The following is a 16788-nucleotide window of genomic DNA, read 5'->3' as shown; positions in this document are numbered from 1 at the left end:
TATTAATCGAGACTGGAGCAGTGTATTTCCAGGATAGGGGTCAAGGGAAGTCATACCCATCTCTCCACAGATACCAGTTAGTACATAGCCTCCCAACCACAAGCACACATACTAGGAAGATCCCTTTCGTGGTAATGCAATGGTTGTATTGCTCATTATTTATTTAAAAGTATCTTGTAGGCTGCCTTAGGTGGGACCTGCTCGAGGAGGCATACATAAGAGAAACAATGCAGCAATAAAATAACACAAATCAATGAAAACAATCATGGCCCTGATAGAATAACCAAAATCCAGTCCACAAAAATAAAAATGACAACTCAAACCATCCACCTGAAAATACAATTCAGAGGAAAGCCAGCAAAAACAGGCAGGTCTTCAGAAGTATCCTGAAGGCTGGCAAAGAAGGGGCCTGACAACACCGCACCCCCCATTGGAAGTTCTTCCAGAGGTGCGAGCCACTACCAAAAAGGCCTTCTCCTTTGTCAGTGTCAGTGTCTAACCACCACTGGCAGCAGACAATTGAGAGGGGCCTCTGTTGATGACCTCAAATGTGCGAACAGGCTGGCACTCATCATGAGTATATGCACAGCCTCCTTCCTCACCTGACAGCAGCCATTCCATCAAGCCACAGGAGAGGAAAGGCCATTCCATTGGCAATGCTGAAAGACCAGCTGCATCAAGTTCCTCTTCTCCCTAAACTGCTTCCAGGCAGTCATTATAAGAACAGCTATTAATCCTTGAAGAACTGGTGCCTGAGTTTGCTTTCTTCCTCTTCTCTCCCTTCCTTTATGATCATGTCCTTTTAATTGTAAGCCTGCAGGCAGGGATTATCTTGTTTTAGCCACTCTGTAGGTATGTAAGCCATTCTCAGAGCCTTTTCAGCTGAAGAGTGGGATAAAACTGCTTCAAATAAATGAAGAAATAAGTAAACAAACAACATTTGTTCTCATGGGTAGCACATATGTTTAAAAGAGAGGCACCATGTCTCCAGCCTGGCTAGATTATCACCCCAGAATTAAAAGCATTTCCTCTGGCCTGATCTTCCTGGGGAGGAGGATCAGTTTATAGAAATGTTATCAGAAGGAAAATGAATTCTACCCATATGCAAAGTCCTTCTTTGTTGCTGTTGCATCATGTTTCACAGCTGGGCCCTAGCACTGATAACAGATTTCAGGACTAAGTCCAGCCAGTTACAAGTTAATGGTCCTGACAATACTTCAGCTTCTTTGGCAAATGTTGCTTCTCCCCCATTCAGCCAATAAGCCCCAAAGTGATAAAGATTCAGTGAAGTCTGCCAAGACTAGATCAAAATTCTGGGAGGGGGTGGGAATCCTTAAGGAACATTAAAATAGAATCACATTAATTTTTATTGGTAAACCAACATGGATTAGCTGTCCCATTATCTATCCTGTCCCATATATTATAGGATGGATAGATAATGTGTACTTTTCACCATTTCAGTGCATATGGTTAAAGTGAGGGCTCTTAACCACTGTACAGATCTTGAGTATGGAAGTGGTGTGTGTGTGTGTGTGTGTGTGAGAGAGAGAGAGAGAGAGAGAGACAGAGCTTAGTTAACCTCCAAGATTGCAATCTTGTATTTGTTGTTTGACAAATGCAGAGCAATCTGTTCCCAGTCAACATTACTACTCAGCTTTTGTTTACTGTAGCTTAAGACTTAAGTTCTACCATTGTACTGCCATTATTCACTATCTGCCTTGTTGTAACAGATGAGTTGCAAACAATGGAACTAATCCAATCACATGAATGGGATAACTTTTTAACCAAACACACACATTTGCTCCAAGCTGTCACACATGCAAACCAGATAATGTTAAGCCAAAGTATAACATTGCATACTTTAAAATTCACATGGAAAGCCAAGTCTTCAAACAGTGTTTTTACACAAGCCACTGAAAATAGTTATATCTCCCTTGTTACCTCAAAATACACACATAGGTTTCCTGTGGAAGCAGACCCCATTCCACAGCAGCAACCATTAAGTTGAGAGCAACTTAATGCATTTTAACTGTCCTTTCAGTACAGCTGATTCTTTATTAAATCAAGGAAATTTATTAAATCCACAGATTTAGCAGTGGAAAATTTAGAAAGCAACAGTGGTGACTTTCTGAAAGCAGGAGACATTGCAGTCCAAGGGGCATTTGCAGTGTGATGTTTTGCGCAACACTTTCACACATAATGCTACAGTTCAAGTTAATTAAATGTTCTTTCAGAAGAAAGAGAAATCATTTTATGAATGATGTACTGGTCAAACTCTACAAAGATAATTTGTTGAATATAACAGAGTTTTGTGGCACCTTAAAAATGAACACTTATTTTTAAGCCAATGGGGCTCACTCCAAATTAATGATATGACTGCATTTGGATGATCATATCTTGGCTTGATAAGCCAAGATGTGCACAAGCCTTTTGCCTGCTTGCTCTGTTTTCACACTGCCCCTCCCCTCCCAGTTTGCTGTGATATACCAGGAAGTCTTCAATTAACCATAGTGTCCTGTTACATCTGAACCAAGGAACTATGGTTACAAGATTCAGAACAAACCAGAGCCTTAAACCAAAGCATCGTTTAAGAACTTGACTTGTTCTGAACCTGGTAATCAGAGATTCCTAGTTTATATAACAAGAAACTGTGGTTAACTTAGGACTTCCAGGGTTAATTGCATCACACCAAGAAGGGAAGCAGCTGTGAGCACTGGAACAAGACTGGTACATGCTTTTGCTTATTATTAAGCCAAAATGTTATTATTAAGTTCGAACACAGCCAATATAAGATTGCAGTCCTTTGCTGCAACTACACTTGCTTCTACAAAGTTATACTGGCAAAAAGTCTAGATCAAAGATTGCTACCACTGACCACCCCCCCACCCCCCATACACTCACCGGTATTAAATTTTGCTGGATGTATATGACTGGGCAATTGATGCACTGCTTCTGTTAGAGTCACTGATTTAAGTAATTTGTGAATTTCCCACCTTCCCAGATTCAAATTATTTGCCTCAGCAATGCCACCATTTCCATACCTCTCAAGCTACCATTTTCTAATGAAAAACAATAATTGTTATATTAGTACAATATGTGTATGTGTATCTCATTAAACCATCAGTACTTAAGCAATTGTATCAATTTGACGTGAAGCTGAATGATGTCCATTCAACTCGCCTTTCTAATGCTGCATAATACTAGCTCTATTCAGGATCTTATCAGTCCAACTTCCTTGGGGTTGGAACAAATGCCAAAGAGATAGAATAGACATAAGAGGGCGCTGTTTGGCTTTATCTCAGGGAGGAAAGCTTTGTTAAACTAAGCAGCAAATAAAAGCAAAGTATTTAAGAGCTGTGCAACTTCCAGCATTTCAGAAAGCAGGAAATGGGGTTGTGTTCTGCAGAAGATTAGATATTTAGCCCTGCATTCGCCAAGAATAAGACCAAAAAAAAAAAAAACCAGAGACTGCTTAAAAATCACTTTCTAGACAAATGGGGATTTCTATCCTGGTTTCAGTTAATGTTTTGCACATGATGGTTCTTTGAGTTCAAAGTTATTTATTGATACTAGGACGTATGGACTATACGGAAATATATATGGGCCACACAGATCTCCAGGGTACACATTTTATTTATGTTGTAGTTACTATGAGTCAAGTTGCAAAATGACTGAATGGCAATTGTGTACATGTTCAGTCAAAGCCACGGATTCTATGCTATCAGTGTATGCATGTGCAGGAAAATGTGTACAACATTGCTCAGTCAATATGCATAGTCTGTCTCCAAGTGATGCTGGAGAAGGCACAAAAAAATTTTTTTTGCCCAGTCGAATTATGAAATCCTGTTTTCTCAATTTGTGCACATTGTTCAGCATCATTTGGAGATCAGGCAATATGCAGTTTGACTGATTAATTTCTACCCCATCCTTCCACACAAAGAGCTCAGGGTGGTTAACAACCTACATAAAACCTACATTACAATGTCCACTGATGAACACTGATCATGCTTTTATGGCCTGGCCTCTTCTGGCGTTTTCAGAGGATCAAACTCTGTAGCCATTTTATGTTGGTTTTAGATAGGCTGATGATATAATGTAGATCATGGGTGGGCAAAAGATAGATTGGGATTTACTGGTGGATCTTTGGCTGATTCACAGCAGATCAGCAAGTGTAACAATAGCAAGCTAATTGCTTATCAGTTTCAATGTTCTTCTCCTGTAAAGTAGGAATATGAACTGGTTCCCTTTGACCAAGTCTATGTGCAGGTCTGCTGGCCATTTTCAGAGGTCTGTGTTCAAACTGCTGTAGTAACTTGGATGTACATTTGTATTCATATGCAGGTCATTCCACTTTGTGGCTTATTATAGGATGCAGTAGGTAACTGCCTCCATTCACCTCACCCCACCCCACCCTATCACCGTTTTTTACCTGGCTTTGGTTGGCGGACCTTGGAAGTTCTAGCAAAAACAACAGGTAGGCCCCACAAGCCTGAAGTCTGAAGTAGATGTTCCCAATAGAGCTCCAGGTGCTAGATTTTTGTTAAGGCAACACGGGGCAATATGCTCCCCTTCACTATACGGCACACATGTATATTAGTGGCTTTCCTTAAGTTACCAAAGTGGAATATGGAGCCAGCTCCAAATCTGAGCTGTGCTATCCCACCCCCCAGTATTTGGCAGCACAGTCATAACAAAAGACACATGCTACAGTTCTATAGTAATTTAGCCACAAGGGAGGTGGAGGATTAGGGGGAGAATTTTGATATTCAGAGGCAACACCCATTGTAACTGGCATGTTACACCACTATTAGGTCATACGTTTCTCCCAGGACTATCCAGCTATGTGGATCCTGGCTAAATGAGTCACAAATACCCTATAGAGGGCAGTCTACCAACTCTTTTAGCTTCTGCTGCTGCTTTCACCTGGGTATCTAACCAAAACAGAGTTTTAAAAAATATATATTAAGTCCTAACAGACAAGACCACAACTGAGGATTACACAGAGTGAAGTAGAAAGGGGATAAGCATGTGTGGTTCTAAATGTTGCTTTATTGTGGGTTTCAGAAAGGTTGTTAAGAAACAAATACATTTTAAAAATGTATATGTAGAAAGAGAAAATGCAAAAGAAATCTGCAAAAGTATTATTTTTGTCACAAAATGCAAATGTGTCGGATTAATGCCCAGTGTCTGGTTTGCAGTGTGCTTTTGGAACTGTTACCATTTTATGATCATATAGTTTTGCAACAAAGTTGCTACTACTGCTTCTGCTTCTAAAAATACGCTTTGCTTTTTCTCCAAAGCTGTGGAGTGACAGAGTTTCACAAAAGTGAACCATATTCAAATATAGAAGTACGTGGGTTGATACAGTCATCGTAAGTGTTTGCACCAATAATCAATATAAAGTTTCGACTTCACATTGAAGGCCTTTTCTTGAGGTGTACCTTATTTTTAAAAGATACAGCTGGTTAGCATTGCTGTGCCGTAATACTTCAGCTCTTTTGCAGCTATGAAAGCGATTTCAGTATCCTTTTTACCCAGTCCCTTGCCAAAAGAAGTTTGGCTGCTGTTAAGATTGCTGTTAAGATTGCGTACAAGTGCCAGGTCTTTGACTCCTACATCACCTTCAGTTAATCCCAATAACATCATTGTAGGACCCAAGAGTAACATTTTCCTGCATAATTTTTAGAACTTTGCCCAGAATATAACTGCTGTTTTATAAATCCACCAAATCATCTTTTTGTTTGTGGTTGCTGTGATCCATTGAAATACCAGAAGCACTTTCTTCTAAATGCTCTATTAAGGTTATTGATATAATATTTTAAAGGACATTTCTTTTATGATTGCACTTCCCAGCTTTGGGGAACTGTTTCACCTGAGAATATCTAACCACACATATAATCCGTTTTGTTTCCTCTAGTATCAGATTCAGAGATGCTTTTGTGGACCAGTTGGTTTTTGCCTTCATCTCTTGTGACCAAACTGATGCACATTGGCTCCCATGATTAATCAACAGTGCAATCCTATTCGCATCCATTCAGAAGTAAGTCTCATTGAGGCCAACTGGATTTTGTCCCAGGTGAGTGAGTATAGTACTGCAGCTTAACACTTTAATTAAGGATGCAATCCTAAATGTACTTACTAGGGAGCAAGCCCCATAGAATACCATGGGACTTACTTCTGAGTAAACATGGAGAGGATCAGTCTGCACAGCTTTCAGCCTTACCTTTAAAGGCACTCTGTTGTGCTTTATCCCACTTATCAAGTGGTATCACTTGTTCAGAAGCCACCTCTTATCCCCGAGAAAGCTTCTCAAGGTGTAGATGGTGATCTGAATATTAATGCTGATGCCTGCTGGAACTGATGGGTAAGAAAAATCCCCATAATTTCTCTTGTTCTGCCAGCAAGTGTGGTGTAGAGGTTAGAGTGCCAAATTAGGACTGTGGAGATCCAGGTTCAAATCTCCACTCAGCCATTAAGCTCACTGGGTGAACTTAGTCCTATTGCTACCTTTCAGTCTTTCACGAGGTTGTTGTGAGGATAAAATGGGGGGGGGGAGTACCATGTACATCACCTTGAAAAGGTGGGAAAAACATGTAATAATCAACCATTGGTCATATTTTCCTCCTATGTTTAGGATGAATTTGCTTGTCTAGTTTCCTCCTTCCTCCTCCCCTGCCCCATTTACAGTGCAATGGGAACTTTTATTTTTCAACTTCATCTTTCTTAAATTTGAAGCCAAAAAACTGATCCGCAGACTTTGCCTTGACAGAACATATAACAAAGGAGTTTTAGAAAGGTTTCAGCAGCAGTAACTGTGGGGATATATACGTCTGGACTAATTGTTTCACACACACACATGCCCCCCAGGGCTGTTTTATATTTCAAGGGAAAGCTAGGGAGTGAAAATGTCATCTGCATGATGAAAGGCATTTGAACCTGAACACCACAGGAGAAGGCAGCCAGAACAGTACAGCATAAATTAGGAGGCATATAATGAGTTTTCACGCAACCAATATACATCACTCACCCCAGTCAGTTAATATTGTCTGTGTTTTCCCCTCAAATTGCTTCATCCCCCCCTTGCTGGACTACTGTAGGAAAACAGCTTCTCTCCCTCTGCACCTCATTCTCTAAGGTTATTGTCACGGAATGCAGTGGGGAAGGGCCTCAAAACGTTTTCGAGATGGCAAGATTTAGCCTGCATGGCTGCCAAAAGGGAAGGGTGTGTGGAACAGGGAAATCCAAGAGCAGGGAAAAGTTACACCCAACCAGCCGTACAAGGCATGTGATGTCCCTCACCACAACTGTTCCCAAAGAGGGACTTTGTTATTGCCATAAAAAGGTGAACACATATCCAACAAAGCAACGAACATGTGTAGGAGATTGGTACAAGAAAAGCAGCCAATGACGTAAGCTACAAAAGCAAATACCAAGAATGTTAGCAGTGGTGTAGTGGAGCTCACAGGGATGTGGCACTGACACTTTATTAGCTGGGGTGTTTTTTTATTCATTTTATTTAAAACATTTGCATCCCGCCCTATATTTTTAAGATCTCAGGGTGACGTACAGATAAAATCAATTTAAACAGTATAAAACAATACATAATTTAAATAGCTAAAACATATTAAGTCATTAAGCTAGCTAATGCCAAATTAAAAATTAAAACGATAAAACAGTGAAAACAGTGTGCAAACTTAGGGAATCCAATTCGCCCTCAGAGGCTTTGGTAAAAAGCCATGTTCAACTTGGCATCCAAATTAAACCAGTGTCTGTGCCAATCAGGCCTCCAAGGGGGGCCACAGCAGAAAAAGCCCTCTCCCACATCCCATCGTAGTGTATGTCTCATACTGGCAGGACACAGGGGAGGGCTCCTCCAACAGATCTCAATCCTCAGGCAGGCAAATATAGGGGGCAGGCATATAGCCACCCTGTTTAGACTTCCTTGCTCCCCAGTGGAGGCTGGTGGCTCCAATGTCAGTGGGGCAGTGAATCTGCTCCAGGTTTCAGTCCGAACCAGTCAGAACTCTAAAGGAGTTGCACCTCAAATATCTCCTTTAGAGTTCTTACTGGTTCTGACTGAAACCGGAGTGGATTCACTGCCCCACTGACATAGGAGTCACCAGCTTCCACTGCTGTTTCCTCTGAACTTAGCTGCAATCCTTAGATGTGGCTGGGAGGAAATTAGTTTTTCCAGGAACAATATATTGTTCCTTGTTGTAATGTAAAAGATTTGGGGGTGGCTGGGTCTTGAATGGGCAATTAAGGCCTAGCAGATGAAAACTGTAGAACTGGTTTGTGGATATGGATCTGCACAGCTGCTTGCAGTTTTGGACCCTCCTTGGGGGCGTGGCTCTGGGGATGGTCACGATGAGCACCTGCACTTCCAAATTTACCACTGCACCATGGAATATTAAACAAAAAATAATCATGGGTGGGCAACCTGTGGCCCTTTAGATGTTGTTGGACTGCAGCTCCCATCAGTTTTAGCCAGCATAGCCAATGATGAGGCCTGATGGGACTTGCAGTCAAACAACATCTGGAGGGCTGGTGGCTGCTTATCCCTGAAATATAAAGCTGGTGGATGCTTGCTGGTCTGATAGGCCCTGGCTGGAGAAGTGGTAAGAGCCCCTGCCCCAATGAGATAATGAAGAAGGTGGTGCTGTTTGAGGCCTATTGGCCTCAAAAGAAGGCTGTTCCCTAAGGTGGTTGCCTTGGGTGGATTAAAAAAAGAAAAGAAAAAGAGGGGTATGGAAAAAGATATTTGCTTTGAGTCTTTAGGCAAACCCACAGAATCACATGAAGGAGGCTGTACCTCTTGGTCAAGTCCCCTCCCACATCAACAGTGCACATCATCTTCAACCATAAGTACCCACAAGGGATTTGATGTGGGAAAATTAGACTTTAAAAGAGCAGTCCTATGGCCACTAGTGGCTAGATGCCATAGGATATTTGGATTTCTGGGAACCAACCTTATAGCCCGCGCTTCGAGGTCAGTTACCGGAGAACCGACCTTCCCCTCTCCTGTGCTGCTTCGCAGGTAGTGTGGAACAGCTCTGTGCTCCACGCTCAGAAGAGAAGTGTGGAGCGGCCAAAACAGGGAATTCCAGAGGGCGTTCCAGGGTGGGGAAGGAGAAATGCTGGCACAACACATCCTATGTGTCATCCGGCAGCCTCCTTCCCCGCTCCACCTTCCTGTGGCTAGACAGCTGAAATCGGCTGTTTAGCTGCAAATGTAGGGCAGCTGAAGCATGGAGGGGACAATCCCTTCTGCACTTCTCCTGCCCTGCATTGGATAGGGAGTCACCTCCGAGTTCGAGTCCGTCTATCCCCATAGGATTGTGCCCTGAGGCTCAGTAACATTACACCATCATTACAGAGATCCTTGCAGCACCTTATAGACTAACAAATTTATGATGGCACCTAGGCTTTCAGGGTCTAGAGTTTACTTCATCAGATGCATCAGAAGAAGGGATTCTAATCCATGAAAATACCATAATACATTTGTCAGTCATTAAGGTGCCACAAGAAAGAAATAACTACTACTTCTTCTTCTTCTTCTTCTTCTTCTTCTTCTTCTTCTTCTTCTTCTTCTTCTTCTTCTTCTTCATCATCATCATCATCTAGAAAGCACCTAAGGTTTTCTAGCTACTGCACAAAGATTAGGAAAGCAACATAGTCCCTACCCACCCACAGGTTTACAATCTAATTGACATGATACAAAAGGAAAAGGGAGGAGTCTGCACTGCTCCCCCCAAAACTGCATTTATATTACACTTTCATACTGCAGCCATAATCCTAGACATCTGTACTGGGTAGTATTTCTGTAATTCAGACCTGGCATTGTAACTTGACATTGTAGGATGCAATGCAAAGCAACTGGAATGGCATACCTGGATTTGGATTTGGATCTAGGCTAGAGACTTCCAGAAAAGTCAGTGGACATTTATGAACCCACAAGAAAAAAGGGGGGAGGGGCTTGCCTGGCACCTGTGTTCATTTCCTTTTGGTGCCCAGTTATGACTTTTTATGCTCCCAGACTTTTTTCATTATCATCTTAACATCATTTCATATTTATGTAATCATCATTTGAATATTGACATGACTGTTTTAACTTTTGCTTTGTATGGAGGCTGGGATATGTTTCCGCCTTCACAAGATTGGTTTAGTTCTCTGCGATTAGGTCATTTGATTGTGGTTGTTGTTACATTCACTCTCTGTCTGGTTCTGGTCTGTGCTTTATTGGTTTTTAGGGCTGTATTTGGTGGTGTTATATAGATTTTCAAATCAAATCAAATTTGATTTGATATATGGATTTTATTGTGTGTGTGTGTTTTTAAAAATATGTTATATTGTATAATTGTATGTCACCCAAAGAACTTTGGTAGTGGGGCAACTAACAAATGCAGTTGATCAGTCAATCAATCAATGGTTGGAGTGCCTAAATGGCAAGATGTGGTGTCAGCATGGAGTTGCCCTCCTTTCTTGCCCTCCTTTCTTTTTTTTTAGACAACCACTCCTGTGTTTTTTGCAACAGATTTTATAGGAGTAGTCCATGCTGGTTTGTTGCAACAAAAACAAGAGACTCCTGGACACCTTCAGGACCTTAAAGACTTAGGCAAGGGTAGGGGACCTATGGCCTTCCAGATGTTGGACTACAACTCCCATCATCACTGATCACTTATCATGCTGGCTGGAGCTAATGGGAGTTAGAAGCCAATAACATCTGGAGGGTCACAGGTACCTCACGTCTGACTCAAGGCACAAAATAGCTATACTATTTTTCATAAACTTAAGCCACAACACATTTATTAGTCCTTAAAATGTCACACAACTGTCTGTTGTATTTTTGATGTGGTGCCACAACAGGTGTATGAAAGTGTGGCCCTCCAGCTGTTTTGGCCTACAACTCCCATCATCCCTCATCGTTGGCTATGATGGCTGGGGCTGATGGGAATTGTAGGCCAAAACATGTGGAGGGCTGTAAGTTGCCCACCACAGCAGTGAACTAGAAGCAGAAGCAGAGACTCCTCAAGGAAGTTTAGACACCAGAGGCTACACCAGAGGCTCCTCCGCGGGGACCTTGTTCAGCCATGCAAGCTGGTGCAGGAGGGAAGCATCAGCAGTTTTCTGTTGGCTTTTTCATTGCCTCTCAACACTCACTCAGTCTGGGACAATGTTTCAGTTGACCCGACCCAACTCTCCCTGGCACATTTGTGCAAACACAACATCACTGCAATCTCACATACACACATCTGATGACTGGCCTAAAATCATGTCACTGGCTATGTGTTATGATGGCGATATACTTCCTTCAGGATCAGAGTTAGCATGCCTCTGCAGGGGACCAGTAGCACGAGAGGGCTGTGGCCAGTGGCCCTCGTCTCCTGGCTGATCACTGTAGGAATCAGGACACTTGACTCAATAGGCCTTTGTTCTGATCCAGCAAGGCTCTTCCTCTGTTCTTATTCTTCAGAATGATCTGCTAGGCTCTCAGGTATTATCCCTCGCTGGTGGTTGTATCTGTCCCAGAAAAGCAAACTGGATCACATCCAAAGGAAATGAAAAATGTAATGTCTATGAGAGAAGCAGATGTTATTCGCCTTTATTTATTTGGAAAGGCACTGAACTGCTGGCACTTACATTTTCAGGCAACTTGGCCAGGTAATTAACATAGCTACTGTGCATAGTAGAAGGATAGGTAAGCAACCAATAGTCAACAGCCCACATGCCACGTACAGAAGCAAAATCTAAGTTTGTGAATGATAGTTTCTAGTCCTCAAGTGTGCAAAGAAACTCAACCTCACTAGAATAACCCCTACAGTACTCACAAGCGTTGGGCATCCTGTTTTTTGGTGGGTGTAGTGGTGACCACCCAGCAGCGGGGCTGGGCCTGTAATTTGGCTATAATTACAGCTATCTAATTATAGCTGTAATTTGCAGGACAGCTTAGAAAGCATTGCCCTGAGAGCTCAGAAGCTAAGAGGCAAATAATAAACATTGTTAAACCTCACTCAGTCTATACAGAGGTAGAGAGCAGAACATTCATTTAGGGCACAGTCCTATGCATGTTTAGACAGGAAAAAAGTCTCCCAGCATTCCCCAGCCAGCGATGCTGGGAATTGGAGGCCTTTTTTCTGACTAAGCATTGTTGTTGTTGTTCAGTCGTTCAGTCGTGTCCGACTCTTCGTGACCCCATGGACTACAGCACGCCAGGCTTTCCTGTCCTGCGCTGTCTCCCGGAGTGTGCTCAAGTTCATATTCATTGCATCGGTGATGCTATCTAGCCATCTCATCCTCTGCCGTCCCCTTCTCCTTTTGCCATCAATTTTTCCCAGCATCAGGGTCTTTTCCAGGGAGTTTTTTCTTCGCAATAGGTGGCCAAAATATTTGAGCTTCAGCTTCAGTATCTGTCCTTCCAATGAGCACTCGGGGTTGATTTCCTTTAGGATGGACTGATTTGACCTCCTTGCAGTCCAGGGCACTCGTCAGAGTCTTCTCCAGCACCACAGTTCGAAAGCATCGATTCTTCGGCGCTCAGCCTTCCTTATAGTCCAGCTCTCACAGCCATATGTTACTACTGGGAAAACCATAGCTTTGATTATATGAACCTTTGTCGGCAAGGTAATGTCTCTGCTTCTTACTATGCTGCCTAGGTTTGCCATAGCTTTCCTCCCAAGGAGCAAGCATCTTTTAATTTCATGGCTACAGTCACCGTCTGTGGTGATCTTGGAGCCCAAGAAAATAAAATCTGTCACTGCTTCCATTTCTTCCCCTTCTATATGCCAGGAAGTGATGGGGCCAGATGCCATAATCTTAGTTTTTTTAATGTTGAATTTCAAGCCAGCTTTTGCACACTCCACTTTCACCCTCAACAAGAGGCTCTTTAGATCTTCTTCGCTTTGTGCCATTAGGGTGGTATCGTCTGCGTATCTGAGGTTGTTGATAATTCTCCTGGCAATCTTAATTCTGACCTGTGATTCAACCAACCCGGCGTTTCTCATGATGTACACTGCATATACATTAAATAAGCAGGGCTACAATATACAGCCTTGTACTCCTTTCCCAATTTTGAACCAATTGGTTGTTCCATGTCTGGTTCTTACTGTTGCTTCTTGGCCCTCGTACAGGTTTCTCAGGAGACAGGTAAGGTGATCTGGTACTCCCATCTCTTTAGGAATTTGCCACAGTTTGTTGTGATCCACACAATCAAAGGCTTTAGCGTAGTAAATGAAGCAGAAATAGACGTTTTTCTGCAATTCTCTTGCTTTCTCCATGATCCAGCAAATGTTGGCGATTTGATCTCTAGTTCCTCTGCCTCTTCGAAACCCAGCTTGTACTTCTGGTAGTTCTCGGTTCACATACTGCTGAAGCCTAGCTTGTAGGATTTTGAGCATAACCTTGCTGGCATGTGAAATGAGCACAATTGTGCGGTAGTTTGAACACTCTTTGGCATTGCCCTTCTTTGAAATTGGAATGTAACTGACCTTTTCCTGTCTTGTGGCCATTGTTGAGTGTTCCAAATTGGTTGGCATATTGAGTGCAGCACTTTAACAGCATCATCTTTTAGGATCTTAAATAGCTCAGCTGGAATACTGTCATCTCCACTAGCTTTGTTGTTAGTAATGCTTCCTAAGGCCCACTTGACTTCACTCTCTAGGACGTCCGGCCCAAATTCAGTGACCGCACTATCATGGCTATTATGGACATTAACATCTTTCCTATATAGTTCTTCTGTGTATTCTTTCCACCTCTTCTTAATCTCATCTGCTTCTGTTAGGTCCCTGCCTTCTTTGTCCTTTATCATGCCCGTCTTTGCACAAAATGTTCCCTTGAGATCTCCGATTTTCTTGAAAAGATCTCTAGTCTTTCCCATTCTATTGTTTTCCTCAATTTCTTTGCACTGTTCTTTTAAGAAGGCCTTCTTGTCTCTCCTTGCTATTCTCTGGAACTCTGCATTCAGTTGGATATATCTTCCCCTTTCTCCCTTGCTTCTCGCTTCCCTTCTTTCCTCAGCTACTTGTAAAGCCTCATCAGACAGCCACTTGGCTTTCTTGCATTTCTTTTTCTTTGGGATGGATTTCGTTGCTGCCTCCTGAACAATGTTACGGACCTCCATCCATAGTTCCTCAGGTACTCTGTCTATCAGGTCTAATCCCTGAAATCTATTCCTCACCTCCACTGATTATTCATAAGGGATATGATTTAGGTCATACCTGAATGGTTTAGTGGTTTTCCCTACGTTCTTCAATTTAAGCTGAAATTTTGCAAGAAGCAGCTCATGATCTGAACCACAGTCAGCTCCAGGTCTTGTTTTTACTGACTGTATAGAGCTTCTCCATATTTGGCTGCAAAGTACATAATCAATCTGGTTTCGATATTGACCATCTGGTGATGTCCATGTGTAGAGTCGCCTCGTGTGCTGTTGGGAATGAGCGTTTGCTATGATCAGCGTGTTCTCTTGGCAAAACTCTATTAGCCTTTGTCCTGCTTCATTTTGTACACCAAGGCCATGCTTGCCTGTTATCCCGGTGATTTCTTGACTTCCTACTTTAGCATTCCAATTCCCTATGATGAAGAGGACATCTTTTTTTGGTGTTAGTTCTAGAAGGTGTTGTAGGTCTTCATAGAACCGATCAACCTCAGCTTCTTCGGCCTCAGTGGTTGGGGCATAGCCTTGAATTACTGTGATGATGAATGGTTTGCCTTGGATTCGTATTGAGATCATTCTATCATATTTGAGATTGTACCCCAGTACTGCTTTTCCCACCCTTTTGTTGACTATGAGTGCTACTCCATTTCTTCTCAGGGATTCTTGCCCACAGGAGTAGATATGATGGTCACCTGAATTAAATTTGCCCATGCCTGTCCATTTTAGTTCGCTGATTCCCAAGATGTCAATATTCTGCCTTGCCATCTCATGTTTGACCACCTCCAGCTTACCTTGATTCATTGATCTTACATTCCAGGTTCCTCAACAATATTGTTCTTTACAGCATTGGACTTTCTTTTCACCACCAGACACATCCACAGCTGAGTGTCCTTTTGGCTTTGGCCCAGCCGCTTCACTCTTTCTGGCGCTACTCGGAAATACCCTCTGCTCTTCCCCAGTAGTATATTGGACACCTTCCGACCTGAGGGGCTCATCTTCCGGTGTCATCTCTTTTAGCCTTGTGATACGTTCCATGGGGTTTTCTTGGCAAGAATCCTGGAGTGGGTTGCCATTTCCTTCTCCAGTGGACCACATTTTGTCAGAACTCTCTGCCATGACCTGTCCATCTTGGGTGGCCCTGCACGGCAGAGCTTATGGCTTCACTGAGTTACGCAAGCCCCTTCGCCACAACAGGGCAGTGATCCATGAAGGGGGTCTAACCATTATTGAGCCTTTAAAAACAATTTCTACATGTTTGAAGGGTATCCCTCCACCGCACATGATCATTGTGTTTCATACCATTTGTAGGGATGGACAGGCTCACCCGAGTCCACACCTGGCAGGCGCTCAAGGAGCCGCTGGCCACGCGAGCCCCTGGAGGGCTCAGTGAGCAGTCCAGGAGCATCCCACAGCCACTCACTGCTCCATGTGCATCACCATCTTTACAGAAGACAGGGGCTCTAGATTTTTGTATACCTAATGTTGCGCACAATGGTGGCTGTAAAAGGCCATTTCTGCAACATTACATCTACCATAAGGGCAGAAAAGGCCCTTCATGGCCACCGTTGTGCACAGCATTAGATATACAAAATTCTAGAGCCCCCCATCATCCATACAAATGGTGGCTCGCATGGAGAACGGGGGCTGCCAGGCACAAGCGGATGGGTCTGGCAAGTCCTGGCCACTCGTGCGGTTCGGTGGGCAGAGGTGGTGGCTTGCTGAGCCAAGTGCGGGGGGGGGGAGTGGAGTGGGAGTCTGATGGACTCCGGGACTCAGTCGGGCACCTGTGACATCCCTTACCATTTGTGTATATGCACCCAAACATAATACATTTTGGGTATACATGTACCTTCCACTTGCTTGTCACTGGAGGCTGCTAAAGACCAATTAGTCTGAGTGAGCAAGACAATGGAGAGCATTTGGCTTGCTTGTCCATTATATTAGTTTTTTCTACAAATGTATTTGGCCACTCATATTCCACTTCCCAAGTTAATTCCATAAACAGCTCTCCATGTCGTTACCAGGGGGCAGCGGGGTAGTGGAGCCCGGGCTTGCAGGGAACCCTCCCCAGCCGCGTCATCTGCCATCCTGCACAGACTTCCGTGTTCTCTCTCAGCTTAGCTGCAGTCCTCCCAGTAGTTGGTGGGGAAATGGATTGTCCCAGCAACAATATATTCTTCCCCGTTGTAATGCAAAGTATTTTGGTTGGCTTGGTCTTGAGCAGGCAATTAAGCTTTACAAAAGGCCTGTTCATCTCCTGCTGGAGATTAGGGATCAACACTGCTGCCTGCATTCTTGGACTCTGCGTGGGGGACTGCCATAGCGAACGCCTGCACTTCTTCAAAACTGACCACTACAGAGGGCTGGCCCTACAATGACGCAGCCTGATGCGGGTGGATCAGGCAGCGCAGAATGGAAACAGCAGTGAATTGTGCCACTCTCCCCACCCAAAGGGCCCGCTGCCTGCTTAGTCGGCTGGGCAGCCAGCTAGCCAACCACTCCCACCACTGCACCACCTCCCTCCCTCCATCCCTGCAGGCCAGCTGGCCAACAGCTTGCACCCAGGTGGCAGTAGCGGCCCCCTCCCCCACCCACTTCCTGCTCTCGCCTTCTGCCCCAGCCACGGGGCACCGGGGAGC

The sequence above is a fragment of the Heloderma suspectum genome, chromosome 5 (genome assembly GCF_057233095.1).
Source record: "Heloderma suspectum isolate Gila_16-S chromosome 5, 16-S_ref, whole genome shotgun sequence".
NCBI classification, from domain to species: Eukaryota; Metazoa; Chordata; class Lepidosauria; order Squamata; family Helodermatidae; genus Heloderma; species Heloderma suspectum.
Note: the sequence above shows the minus strand (reverse complement) of the source record.